Source organism: Lissotriton vulgaris, chromosome 8, assembly GCF_964263255.1.
Source record: "Lissotriton vulgaris chromosome 8, aLisVul1.2, whole genome shotgun sequence".
Classification (NCBI taxonomy): Eukaryota; Metazoa; Chordata; class Amphibia; order Caudata; family Salamandridae; genus Lissotriton; species Lissotriton vulgaris.
In genome coordinates this window covers 1,504,573,262-1,504,588,217 of record NC_141696.1, presented here as the reverse complement: position 1 = coordinate 1,504,588,217, position 14,956 = coordinate 1,504,573,262, and the positions used below count along the sequence as shown (strand labels likewise).

The window sequence follows — 14,956 nt, the reverse complement described above, 5'->3', positions numbered from 1 at the left end:
AACCGGGCTTGAAAAGGGGGACGGAGGCTTCAGGCACGCGTGGGTAGGCGGACAGAGGGCTTCAGGACAGCCTTTCAGCCTTTCGTTTACCACATTGGAGAGTGCTGCCTCGTCCCGTATTCCTGCTGTGCTGTGGCTCCACCTTTGGTCGAGGTCGCATGTGTCCCATGATCTGCAGCCAGGCTGTGTGTCACGTCCGACCCTTCTCCTCCGATGGTCGTATATCTTTGAAGGGGTAAAAACAAGTTTTAGAGAACTGACAGGAGAAGAGATTTTTACATTCGAATTCCACCCGCAATCCTAGCACCTGGGTGTTATGCTCATTGGTCATAGTCAGAAGTCTATTACCGTGAAGTAAGTATGTGGGTATTTCTACTGTGTTTGTACCAAGTCTAATCGGCGTTCATTCATGACACATATGGACAGAGGTCAGACTCCTATCACTTGCGTATTTCATCAAAAAACTCAAAAATAAACATTCAGGGGAGACTCGTCCTTCCAACCCGAGCCTTAACAGTCTTACATTTCCCTTTTTAGAGCCGGCTAACTCTTTTAAGCAGAGCGGGGGTGCAATCATCGAAGGACAGTGTTAACGCATTTTTCTCGAGGGGCGACAGTTGGTCATGGTCATTAGTTATGCATCGGGGACAGCAGCTGGGGTCAATCAGGTGGGGCGGGGACGCTTCGGGCATTCGCGCTTTGAGTGAAAAAGGGGTGGGGCAATTTGGGCATTGGGGTCAATCTGGACATTGGCGCTTGTCTCTAACGAACGAAAAAATAGGGTGCCATTGACATATAGTTCCCCTTTTAAAAGGCCAGATTAGGGGACCTTAGTCGTCTCACCTGTCCTTTCTTTCTTAGCCAATTTGAGTTCATTCATTTTGCAGAAAGGAGAGGTAGTAATATGGCAAATTACAATCATTTTAGTTTCTGTCAATTTCGGTGAACACCTTTGTGTTCGATAAGTATCCAATCAGACCGGTGCCAGCGGGACACAATTTTATCACAAAAAGGAAGATGGAACAGGGGGACTCTCGTAGAGAGTGAGAGTCGTCCGCAACCTAAACGAGCCATTCAGTACACGTATGACATGTAGAGAGAGAGAGAGAGAGAGAGAGAGAGAGAGAGAGAGATAGATAGAGGGGGAGAGAGAGATAGAGATAGAGACGTGTACGAAAATAGGTCATTTAGTGTGCTCACAACACAGAACAGCAGGGGTCAGGTAACAAAGAGACGCAAACAGAGGGAAGACACAAACCCCTACACTACACACACACACTCAAACAAGGGAAGACAGTACCTGTTTTACATAAAAAGAAACATTCACGACAAAACATAGAACAGTTATTGGCCATAAAGATCTTTTTCCGCATGCTGCGCATCTTTAATATCCTATTTGTCTACTTTCTGAGCTCTTTTTACCTCTTCCTCCTTTTCCTTTCTTTTGCTATCTTTGCGAGCGTTCTCGATCGCTAATACTTACACCCCGGTCGGCCGGTCAGAAATTAACCTGGTCGGGCTATTGCCCACGGTTGGATCTTAAACCACTTTGAAGTTTCTCCTTTTGGTGAGAAGTTCTTCAGGCTGAGGCAACGGAGGGTATTGATCGGGAGAACAGTCGGACAGCTTGGCTAGATCTATAAGAGTGCGAGAAGGAGGTGGTACATTTCGAACATCAACAACATTCCTACTTTCCCAGACGGGTGGTGCCTAGGTAACCCTTACCCCGGAACTTTTCCTTGTCCTTTCCCTATCTAGTAAAACGTTATAGGTGCACTATCTGGCGTGCTGGTTCGAGTCAAATTTCGTCATACAGTACTAACCCGTCAAGTTTCTATGTCAGTCCTTCCTCCCAGTCGCTATGTTCTAAGGAGGAACAGTCATATCTAAGTCTACGTCTTTCGAAACTCGTCAGCATAAGTACTATACTCAGGCCCCCTCCTTCCCCTTTCGTCGGTCGTTCGATCATCACTCCTTCATACGTCAGCCGATGTTCCGGTGCAACCTGCAGAAGGGGGGGAGAAAGAAGGGGGTGGGGGCAGCATTCAAAAACACATCAACGCGCATAAATCCGAAAATGTTTTTACCTACCACATACTTGACCTATCTCCACGGGGTGCATTCTCTACCATCTCGGCGTTTGAGCCCAGAGGGACCAGTAGTGTTAGATAGATAATCATCGATGGTCTGCATACCTACATGAATCACCTGGTCGTGGCCTTTTAGGTCATATGCAAGGGTGGTGGTCAAGGGGTATTTCTCTGGTATCGTTTTAAGGGCGTCTTAAAACACTTTTCGGCTGCCTGCGACGCATAATGTAGCTGCTAAGTATCGGGCCCTTTTTAACCTTCAACCTTAATCATGCTGTATGTATTTTACTTATGTCAGTGACAGTAGCCATACATTTCAATAACATTCATAAATACAAACGCTACGATAATATTTTGCGTGTTCAAAGATTTTAATGAAAAGGTTGGCGCACAAATACGAGCCTACAACCCAGTGGGCCGGCTACGGAGCAGACTGGGACTGTGCATAAGAGGAACGAAGTCGGTGGCCATTTATTTCACAAAGTGCAGCAGTGCAATGAAAATCGTATCGAACCTTCTTAAGGGGCAAGTATAATGCGTGTCAAGCTTTCAATAATATCATCTCATTATCCTACTATTTACTCAAGACCCAACGTATATCAATTCATTGTTCTAATGCTCAATCAGTGCCTATTTCATACCAATTCATTGCTTCCAACACATAATTAGTACCCACTCTAAATCAGTTCACCGTCCCAGCACATAATCAATATCCCTCTTATATCCCTTTCTTTTCCAAGCACATACTCAATATCCATCTTATCCACTTTCATTGTCCAAAAACTGCACACATATCTTGGAGCATCAAAGCTGAGCAATCAGGGTGCAACAAGGATTTTAAAAAAAGTCTCATTTTGTATCGGCGCCATTTTGGGCGAGGTCAGGCGAGTCCCAGTATAGTCAGATTGCCTCTACTGACTCGTGGTTGGATCAGAACTTCTTTTGGTAGTTCAAAAAGTTTTTCGCAATGGGGTAACAGTCTAGCAATATGGACCATCAGTCAAAGAGTGGGGAGGGCGGCAACAATCTTTCCTACCGGGTCATTCTGGTGTTCCACCGGAACTGAACAAGTCTGTATCTTTGCTGCATTTTAGCCATTTCCAAACTGAGGCTGGCGCCGGCAGGAGTGTGCCGACGTCTCGTGGCTCCATCGGGGGACGGGGGGCGGGGGGCGCCTCGTGGAGAGGTCGGCCCCACCGGTTCTTTTAGAATCTTCAAGGTTGAGGAGGCACAGGGCGTGTGCCCGTCCCGGGCAAAAAAACACTTTTTGATATGGACCCTCTTCAAGCAGGAGTGTTGGGGTGTCGCTGGAAGCCTCCACCTGGAGGGAGGTGGGGGAGGCTCGTTCGCGCCGCCTCCCCCTTCCAGCGACCCCGCGCCGTTCTTCGGCTCCAGCGCTTCGGTATTGGCCATGCCAGGTAATGAAGATGGGGGGGGGGGGGGGTGGGGGGGTCGGAGGCAGAGGCAAGACATCCCCCCCGCTTTCCGTGGCGGGACTACCTGCAACTCTCAAGGGTTGCCGCTGTGGCGGGACTACCTGCAACTTTCCAGAGTTGTCCAAGACATAATTGAAAAAACGCTGCCGACCTCGCCTTGGCTCCGGTCTTCGATGATGGCCGGATCAGGCAAGAGAGGGGGGGGGGGGTCGGTGGCTGAGGCAAGACATCCCCCCCCCCCGTGGCCTGCAGGGCAGCAGAAGAGGGGAAAAGGAGAGACCTTTACGATTTTTCGGCCCGTCCGCCCTACAGCCTCCCCTTCCGATGGCGGCCAGCCAGGCCCTGCTCTGCACGCGCTGAGGCCTCGCCTTCCGGATGGGCGTAACCGCGGACCTGTTGCACTTCGGGAGTTTTCCGGAATGGGGGTAGGTGTTTTATTGATTTGTATCTATTTCATGTTACCGTTATTTGGGCGTGGCAGACAATGAGGCAGACATGTTGGGAGCAGGAATAGGCAGTGGAGCCTAGCTACCTCGTGGCTGTCTTGTTATCGAGTTTTTTTGCCATTTTATATTTCTATTACGAACTATTTCTAATGTTTCTTATTTTTAGTGAAGTCGAAAGCTCATCAGGGGGTTACTGACTTAGCCCGATTTCTTTTATTTTTCCTTCCTTTCCTTAGCGTGGTTCGAGCTAAAGTTTTCTGTTAATAGGGTACGGTGATCACTTCATATTTTTATATGTCCTTTCATTAGGGGTACTCCTGGACGAACCAGATGAGTTACCTCCAATAAATGGTCCGGGTGGAACTAGATTATCGATCAGTGGGGAACACATGTCCCTTCATTATGGTATCATCCTGGACGGACCGAATGATGTACCTCCAATCACTGGGGTAGCCTCTTGGACAGACCAGATGGCCTACCTCCAATAACTGGTTAATGAGTGGGGAGCATATGTCCCTCCATTAGGGCAGCCTCCTGGGCGGACCAGGTGAGCTACCCCCAATAAATAGTCAATCAGTGGGGAGTGGGTAGGCCTGACGAATCATAAGGGGGCCTAACCTACCCTTTACTACTTGCAAAGACTAGACAGAATATTGCTATTCCACGTTATTTGCAAACAGAAAATACCTCAAACGAACAATTCCTTGGACAACAATGTCCAGTCAATCAATCAATCAGTGGGGAGAAAAACAGGCATGACGGATTACAACGGGGACAAACGTCTGCATTACCTGCCCTTCGCTATCTGCAAAGGGAGACAGAATATTTCTATTCGTCTCTGTTTGTGGACAGGGAAGATCTCAAAGAGCAACAATCGATTATTAATCGATATCAAACAATCAGTGGGGAGAAAGGTAGGCATGACGGATTACAACGGGGACAAAAGTCTGCATTACCTACCCTTCTCTATCTGCAAAGAGAGACGAACGTTCCTATTCGCCGCTGTTTGCAAACAGAGAATGTCTCGTTCTCAAGAAGAGAACCAATATTTCAAGTAGCATCCAAAGCTAAATGAACCAATAACAACAATATCAGTATTCAAATACCGATTCCAATACAATCAATCAATCAATCAGATGGAAAAAACCACCCTACCAATCAGGCGTGTAAACACCCTACTTAATCTTACCCGGACCGGACCATACGGACAGTTCTTCGTCTTCCTCCTCCAGCGCCCGATCGTTCTCTTACTCTATGCAGCATTCCTGTGGGATTCCAGTCAGGACAGTAGGTCACTCGAGAGAGGTCCGTTCAGAATCGGTGAAGTTCATTCAATCGGCAGCCGGACGAGGGCCCTCTCAAGGCAGGTATACTCCGATCATTTAGATGTTCACCTCTTCGTCTGGATCTCTCTTACTGGACCTTATGTCACTGATGGACCCCGCGTTGGGACGCCAATTGTGAAAAGTGAGCCCATATTAGTATCGATGCCCGGGCTGCTGGCGCAAGTTGCCTCTTAGTTCCCATTCTGAATAGTTACCAAATAAAGAGACGGGCGCTGGGAGCAGGAATCACAAGAACAGAGTTTTATTTCTCATGAGGAGAGCCTGTCATTTCGGACGAAACACAGTGTCTTTCAGGAGGTGCTCTGACAAGTTCTCAGAGGCATCGCCTTTTATACCTTACAAAACATTCCTTATTACAACAACGACATTGTGAAACAAGAAAACGACATCCCCCTAATCCTCGTGTCAATCCCACCCCACATGTATCCACAATAGAAGCCCTTGACCTGCTGATAAGAGGAGGGGGTAATCAAGCAGCTGAGTGTTCCGCCGATTCTTGGGATATGTGCGCCTGATCGTAGCCCAGGGGGTGGGGAGGCCAGGATCAATAGTGGGTCCTTTGAGGAGGAGCGATTTCATACAATAAGGGGCAGTAAACAGTGTCTCCCGGCTTAGGTGATGGCCTCGGACATGTGTGGATAGTCCATCGCGGAGGGAGGGTTTACTAACAGAGGGGTTATTCATGAAAGGAAAGGAGGTGTTGGTCAGGCGCGGCCGTGACTCCCAAGGACAGGGTCTTGCAGAAGAAGAAGGTTTATGACTTGTCCATGTGAGGGAGGAGGGGGGAGCCAGGGTGCGCACAGGGACAGAGTCGCACAGAGAGAGAGGTCTTATGACCCGTACATGAGAGAACGGGGGCAGTCAGATACAGCTGGGGGGGGGGTTATGTCAGCTGAGGCGAGGGATGCTTCTTCAAGAGGAAATAAGGGACTTTGCGTGGGTCAAGCAGGAGGGTTGCTTTTCATAGCAGGGTCGCGCAGAGGGAGAGGGTTTCATGGTCTATGCATGTGAGAGGGGGGGGGGGTTCAAATACGCGCAGGAGGGAAGCCGGGGATTCCAATGAGCGGGCAAAAGGCCATGGTGCCTAAAAATGGCTATCAGGTACATGTGGGCATGGGCTTTTACTGGCGGAGTGGTGCGGTTAACGTACAGGGAAGGGAATGGGAAAGGACAAATGAACGCTGCTTATGTACATCAATTTCGTTATTTTCCACATCACTTCCCAAAGATTTCATATAAAATAGAGGCTTCATCTGATGTAATAAAGCTGCCAGCATATAATATCTCAAATTAGGTATTGCAAAGCCCCCTCTTATAACTGGGAGAGATAGAAAGCGGATAGATCTCCTTGTCTTCCCATATCCCCATATAAACTTGCTCCTCTGAGATTCAAGGATCTTAATGGTTTTGTCGTCCACCAATAACGGGATCGCCCGGAACAGGTAAAGAACTCGGGGTAGAATGTTCATTTTGAGAAAATTGCCTCTTCCAATAATTGAAAGATGTATGCCATCTATCCGCTTTAAATCTGTTGTTATTTTTTGTATTAGTGGATCATAATAATCTCATCAATTTTAGAGGATATACGGACTCCCAGATATACCGCACTATCTACTTTCCTAGGATCTATAAATTGGGTATTTTGGGTACATATAACCATCGTTTTATCCCTATTTAAAGAATACCCCGAGACTTGACCAAATGCATGAGTAATTTGTTCGATTTCAATTATTGCCTCCTTGGGGTGTGATGTTACTACCGCCACGTCATCGGCATAGGCTAATATTTTAGTGTCAAATGGACCCAAAGTAATTGGTCTAATTGCCTCGGCATTTAGCTATTTTATAATGAGGGGATTTATATATAGTGCGAAAAGGATAGGGGAGCATGGGCACCCCTGCCTAGTCCCCCGGGATATATCAAAAAGACTTGACTCCTGACCCATCGCCAAAACTCTGGCCTTAGGCGAGAATTACATTGCTTTTAGAGACTTCATTAGACTTGGTCCCATATTATTTTGCTCTAAAACTGCCCACAAAAAAGCCCACGAGACCCGGTCAAAGGCCTTCTCGGCATCTAGGAGGACCACCGACATCAGGCCCCCCGCGACAGCCATGGCATCAAAGAGGGCAATGACACGTCTAGTGTGGTCCGTAGTACCCTTGCCCGGGATGTAACCATGCTGCCACGGAGAGACCAGACGCTCGATCGTCCCCCTGAGCCGATTAGCCAGAATCTTAGAATATAGCTTTGAGTCTGAATTGATCAGAGAGATAGGGCGATAAGATGATGGCAGTTTAGGAGGTTTGTCTTTTTTTGGAAATACCACAATATTCGTTTCCAACCATGATCTAGGGGCATTACCGCTGACTTGAACTCCAATAAATAGGTCAAGAAGTATAGGAGTTATAATATTATCCAAAATCTTATAGAGCTCGAGAGGAATTTTGTCTGGGCCTGCTGCCTTGCCCGAGGCCAATTCTGCTAGAGCTATTCTTACTTCACTCATGGTTATATCTCTTTCTAGGTCTTGTCTAGTAGCCATATCTACCCCTAGAATACTTCCTGATTCAGCAGCCCATCTGGCCACTTCATTTTTGATTGTATCGAAGTCGAAAGAGTCCTCATTATTATACAATTCCCTATAAAATGTTTTAAAAACTTCTAATATTGTTTCAGGTGTTGTAAATTCTTGACCCTCTGACTCAATACACACAATTGAATTGAGAGATTGTTTTTGCCGAGTACTGAGTGCAAGCTGCTTCCCTACCCTCTCTCCTGTTTCGTAGATCTCATTACGGTGGGATTGATAAGTCTCAGCTGCGCTTTGAGTAAGCTTACTATTTATCTCTGCCTTGAGGATCGTCATTTCTCTCAGAATTAAATCCCCCTCTCCATCCGCTCCACCCTGAGCAATTATGGCAGTATGCTTCTCTTCTTTTCTAGCTAAATTTTGTAGCTGAAGTTCATTTAGAATAGCACTCTCTTTCCTCTGCCTAGATACATAGCTAATTGTCTCACCCCGTATTGATGCCTTGAAACAGTCCCAGACCGTATTTCTAGATGAGCTATACCGATTACAATCAAAGAATCCTTGAGCCCATACCTTAATATACTCAATATATCCCCTATTGACGAGCAATTTTCGATCAAAAGTCCAGCTTGTCCGAGGTCTGGCCATATTATCTATGCTAATAGAGAGTACTAACGGATTATGATCCGCAATAAGCTTTGGTAATTTAAAAATTCTTGCCTGACTAACCCAGTTACTAGACGTCCAGATGTAATCTATACGGACGTATTTGTTATGGGGATATGAAAAGTGTGTGTATCCTGGATCTTGTGGCTGCTTCAGGTCCCATATATCGGACAGGCCTAAACTTTCCTTTAATTGAAGGAGAGCGCTATAAACTTTAGGCTTATGGCCAGTATATTTGCTTCAAGCTTGATTATATGCCAGTTCCATTTTTGGCAGGGAGATATTGAAATCTCCACAAAATATAAGTGCCTTAGGCCATGATGACAACTCCGTCTCAAGATCCTTTATTATAGAAGGGTCATCTTCGTTAGGGGCATAAATAGAGCATATTGTAATCCCCTGCTTAAGCTCCACGATAACCCACCTGCCCAAAGAGTCAGCAGCTACCCGTCTGGGTTCACCCAAAAATGGCTTAGCAAATATAGCAACTCCTCTAGTCCTTGAAGTATGAGACGTACATCCCAACAGGTTGAATCCAGGGACCCTTAATACTCCCCTTTCAGCCCAAGGGATGTGAGTCTCTTGAAGACATATAATATCAAACACATTCTGTGTAATTATCCCACACATTTGTTCTCTTTTTGTCTTATCATTGAGGCCAGACACATTCCAGGAGCAAAGTTTTATCCTAGCCATGTTGTGCTTTGTTTTTTCCCCCAATCCTGATCTATCATATTGCCAAACATAACTCTATTTTCTTCGTTACCACTACAATTTATTTTTCTGATTCTGCTTCTACATTCATGATTGCCTATTTTAAACTTTTTCCCCCAGCTGCTTCCCCGCCCGCTCCCACCCTTTTACCCTTGCCCCCCCCCCCCCCCCCCACCCTCCAAAAACAAAGGCATTTAGACTCCATAGCTGCATTTCTATGGTATTGAAACCTGGTTTTGATCCGCCGAACCCATTTGCCTATCGCCCACTCATGATGATTAATCAGACACACAGGTGCTCTGTAAGGCGCTGCCCCTGAGATTGCGTTCGCTTATATTACGGTTAATCTATGATGACCAATGTGGTTTTAAAGCTGGGAGTAGTACCATAGTGAATTTTCAGGGGCTGATGCATGTTCTGTATGAGGTGGAGGGCAGGGATGAGGAGTTGGAGGTTGTCTCCATCAACGTTGTCAAAGCATTCAACACGGTTAACAGGCAGTTCCACATGTGGCTGTTGGAGGAGATGGGGTTTTGTGAAAATTTCCGTGCCTGGGTGCGCCTCTTATACACTGATCCATTGGCGAGGATAACAAGTTAGTCGACTGTGTTCATGCCCATAGATGGTGGGGAGGGGCACCCATTGTGGTTGCCCTTTATCCCCCTTCTCTTCATTATAGTATTAAAGTCTTTGGCTATCCAGATTCGCCAGGTCATTTCCGTCTGGGGAATTGGGGTGGTTAATCATCTGGAGTCCCTTTATGCGTATGACACCCTTTTTTACCATTTTTTTACCTCTCTGCCCCACGGGGGTCCCTTCCTCTCCTATTGCACCACTTAAATGACTTTGAGGACCTGTCAGGCCATAAAATAATCATAAAAAGTGGCCAGTATTCTCCTTTGGCACATTGGCTACCCAAGCGCTGAGCACCCTCCCGAAACTGCCTCTGCGCTGGTAGACCGACCAGTATCTAGGGGTAATTATTGCCCACACACCACAGAAATGCATGCAAAATAACATTGGGAGGATTACTGAGGGCCTGCAACCCTCTGTACACTTTTGGAGTACCCTCCACCTATCCCTTTTGGGCTGGGTGGCAGTTGCTAAAATTGTGTTTTTAGCACGTTGCCTGTATGCTATACAGTACTCATGTGATACCCTTCCCTGTGCGGTCTTCTGGAGACTACACTTCCTCCTCGCTACACTGATAAGGACGGGGGCAGAAGTAGGTTAGCAAGGACTTTTTTTATTTCTCCTCCTGCTGAAGGGAGGTCCAGAGGTACCCAGCCTGGAGATCTATTATTTGGCCTCCAAGATTCAGCATGCTGCACATTGGCTCACTGATGGGTGTTACTGGGAAAAATTGCTCATACAGGATGGGGCGCATGTTTTGTCTCTCCAGCAGCTGCTGCAGTCAGGGGGGTGGCATCACTGTGGGAAAGAACTGTCAAGATGGTACTGGGAGGGCTCCCTTTGCCAGGGAATTTACTATTTGGTACCTCCCACCATTCTGAGCCCTATCTGACTCAGTGGACACGACTGCTTCACGGGGTGGTGGCTGCTAGAACCTAGGACACTTAAACCCCAACTCACCAACTAGGAGTTCCTTTCTTTTAATGCTGCAGCGATTGTTACAGAGTGGGGCATGGGCAGTATCTCCTGCATGCCGGTATAACAGACATAGTCAAGGATATATGGCCCACCTTCTTGCGGCTCTTTCCACATCAATCACTTTGAGGGCTCTGTTGGAGTTGGGTGGAAGTCACCGCCTGATCTCCCATTTCTACAGGGCCTTGATGGTTGATTATCTGCGCGTCCCTTATCCTGCTCAGGCAGCTTGGGATAGTGACTTTGGAACCACTTTGGAAGATGTGCAATGGAATTGAAGTTGTGCATTAGTGCTAACAATTCCCGGTAATGCCCAGTTTAAATGCACCCACTTTAGTTACCTGCATCACACATATGTGACACCGGTATTGCTATACAAAATGGATCTCAGTAAGTTCCATAGCTGCCCAAGATGTTAGGCTCATGTGGTGCCTTTCGTACATCTGGAATGGAGCTGCCCAGTGGTGCATGCATTCTGGACGTTGGTTGTGGCGCGAGTTGCTAATGTGGTGGAAACGCTAGTTTCAGTGGCTCCGATTATTTGCCTACAGGGGGATGTCTGAAAGCAGAAAGGCCACTGTTTAAAGGAGTATGAAAGTGGAATGTTGGAAAAAAGGGGAGCAGGAGTAGATCAGGTTTTGATCTCTTATGTGAAACCATACAAGGCTGTTTCTAGTGCGACTATTGCTAGATGGGTTAAAAGTTCCATGAAGGAGGCTACTGTTGATGTGTCTAAGATCACGGAGCATTCATGGCAAGTAAGGTGATTATGTTAGGTGGAATATTACAGCATATTATGAAAGCAGCAGACTGGTCTTCTGACTCTACTTTCAGATGATTTTATTTTAAATCAGTTGAACATGTTTCTAAATGTGTTTTAGAAAGCTTTGAACATGCATAATGCTAGCCTCCTGTCTTGAAATAAAATTGTGATTCTGGTAGATTTACTGATTATAGTTCGGGATTTTATTAAAGACAAGGAGGCTAGCATTAGCCCACCCATCCTTCTCTTGGGTGTGGCATGATTCTAATATATAAGATTTATTTATGGAGTTTCAGTAAAGTTGGAGATCTTTCATACAAGCATTAAGAGGCTGTTTATGCTTGCTAATTTTGTTCATATGTTTTATTATAGAGAAATAAATATGGTTAATTCGAGGTTTTTGGTGTGAAGAAGAGCTGGAAGAGGCAAACAAAAAGAGGAAGAAGAAGGTGGTCGCATGCTATTTGTGGTCCTAAAGATTCTTTGTTGATTGTGATGTTATTGAATTCCATGAGCTTTCAATGGTGCTGCTCAGAAGTGGGAAATAAAAGTTTAATGCATAATGCTAGCCTCCTGTCTTGACATAAAAACTGCTCCTTTTCCAAACAGCAATATTTGCAGCAAGCACTGCTCAAAAAGATGAGGATGAGCCGTACGAAGATGAGTAGGAGTTGGTCAAGGAGTAGAATAGATATGACGAGGAGGGCATTGTTGTCCCAGTGCCCTAAAGACTGAAGGCCACTTCATCTGCGGACAGCAGTTTTCCCCCAACTTCCCTTTAGGGGAGTGCATGCACTCAACCACTGAGGGTAATGAGTTCTACACAACCATCACCTCCACATATCGATAACATTCTACACAATTCTTCCATGAAGGTGCTCCTCTGGCCTACTTTCCATCATCTAAAGGAGAGAACATCCTTGGTGAGGTTCTGGTATCCCCTTTGTATAAATCTCCCCCCCCACAACCTTCCAGGTGCCACCCATCTCCATGCCGGTTGACCTGCTGTTCATGTCAGAGGTCATTGCATGCAGGTGGAGAGGTTGAATGGGCTTAGGTGGGCCACTGGGAGGCTGAATTAATTTTAACAACAGAGTGATGTGCGGCATGATATTCGTGCAATGAGGTCTACTAAGTCTGACATTTCAGGCTCACGTCAAGGACTCCCTCAGCGAATTGACAGGCAGACCCATGCCTGGGGTGCAACAAGATCAGCTATGACTTTATAGGGAAGAGAGTGCAAGATACCATGCCTTTGCATTGATGATGATGAAGGGAATGTTAAAAGTGTGCAAAGTTTATTATCACAGACAACATAAAAGAGAAATCTACACAACCACCTCCACCAACAGTACAGCCACCTGCCCCACCAGCAAAACCACCTGCCCCACCAGCAAAACCACCTGCACCAGCAGAACAGTCAACTGTCCGACAAGCACAGCCACCTCTGATACTAACACAGTCACCTGCCCCACCAGCACAGCCACCTGCCCCACCAGCACAGCCACCTGTCCCACCAGTACAGTGGTCTGCCCAACAAGCACAGCCACCTGTCCCTCTAACACAATCACCTAACCCACTTACTCTGTCACATGTCCAAACACCCAGAATGCACTCCCAATCACAAAGATTTTCACTCCCCACAATTGTGTAGGTGGATTACTAGGAGATGACGCCCTCCAAGCAAATTAAACTTTTTCATTTTTAACTTTGGCAAACCTGTTTTGACTTTGATGACTTTTGTAATGTTTTCTCTGGTTGCATTAGCTATATTCCCATTTTGATTTTCATGCTTAGTACATTCAGAAAACTTAGGGCCTTATCATGAGCTTGGCGGTCAGTGGACTTCTGTATCGGTGGTGGCGGTCTGACCCGGTGAGCTCGGCAGTCCGACTGAAGTATTACAAGCTATTCAAATTGGCTTTTCGAATACCGCTGCCGAACCACTGACACAGACAGCCAACTCCGACTGCAGTGGTTACGGAGCGGGCCGAAGAGGCTGTGGGAGACTTGGACCACCAGTGAAATACGCCCGCCCCATTACGAGTTGCTTCACAGCCGGCGTGGCTGTGGTGGTCCAGCCACCACATCCGAGACAGCAGAAAGGGAGGGATATAAAGCCAAAACACACCTCTAGTCACTTTACCAATCTTCTAGCATCATGGAGCCCATCGTGCACATCCTGCCCTTGTTCGACCTCCTCGACCACCTTCAAAACCCAGTCCGTCACGGACGAAATCAGCGGTAAGTCATACAGCCACCTGTTACCATACACTCCTCAGCAAAACGATGCACTGCAATAGACCAGGCAAGAGAAGTGGTGTCCCAAAGCAATTTAGATATTATATGTAGGGACTATGCCTGACATTGTTTCTTATCAATCATCCAAAGAAAATCTGTAGGATGGCCTCCTCGGTCAAAATACTGGTACCGCACAGGCAAACTTTACACAAATGGATATGCGTTTGCAAATTATATACAGTGAAAGTGATGTATCCATTATTTTGTGTTCCACCTCCTCAACAAGATCCAACCTATTAATCTCTATCACACATAGGGGCCGATTCCGATTTGGGAAAAAGCACTCCGAATAGCCACACGGAGTCTTTTTCCCGTAGGAATCGTACCCTGCAATGACGACGTAGTAGGATTCTCACCCAATGCAGCTCCCCGTACGAATCGTACCAGGAACCGTACGACTCGAATTCTTGTACAAATCGCCGCCGGAACACGCAGAAAGCGACGTTTGTATGGTTCGAAGCAGGTTTTCCCGACCCAGCAAGTACGATTCGTCCCGCCGACCATCAGTACGACTCTTCTCCTACGGGAACTGAAAACTTTCGGAAAAGCAGAGTATGCCTCAAAACAGGTACGGAACAGACATTGAAAAGACTACAACTACCATTAGACCTTGTGATTGTTACTCTGATCAAGAAGCTACACTCCTTTTGACCCTTCTAACTTGTCTCCCATGTCACTACTGATCTCCACTCATGATGCAGCTTATCGTTTGTCAAGTGTTGGTAAAGTGACATTGAAGTGACTACAACTACCATTAAGCCTTTTGATTGTAACTCTAAACAAGATGCTATTGTCAATCAATCAATCAATCATGGGTTTGATGAGCGTGACTACTCACCCGTAAGGGTCTCAAGGCGCTGGAGTGGAGGGGAAGTGCAGGAACCAGTCTATCAAGGATGAGGTCTATCGAAAAGCCATGTTTTGAGGTTTCTTGTGAAGATGTGGAGTGATGTCATCTGTCTGAGGTGCAGAGGGAGGGCGATCCAGGCTCTGGCCGCGAGGAAGTAGAAGGAGCAGCCTCCCAATATGGGATTCCTGGTGCGGGGGACCACA

General features: G+C 46.6%; 1 protein-coding gene across 1 annotated transcript in view; it reads right to left on the bottom strand.

Moving 5' to 3' along the window:
- Positions 1-14,956, bottom strand: part of LOC147699006 (potassium/sodium hyperpolarization-activated cyclic nucleotide-gated channel 2-like) — a 1,915,905-nt gene that overhangs the window by 286,405 nt on the left and 1,614,544 nt on the right. The gene's annotated exons all lie outside the window — the stretch shown is intronic.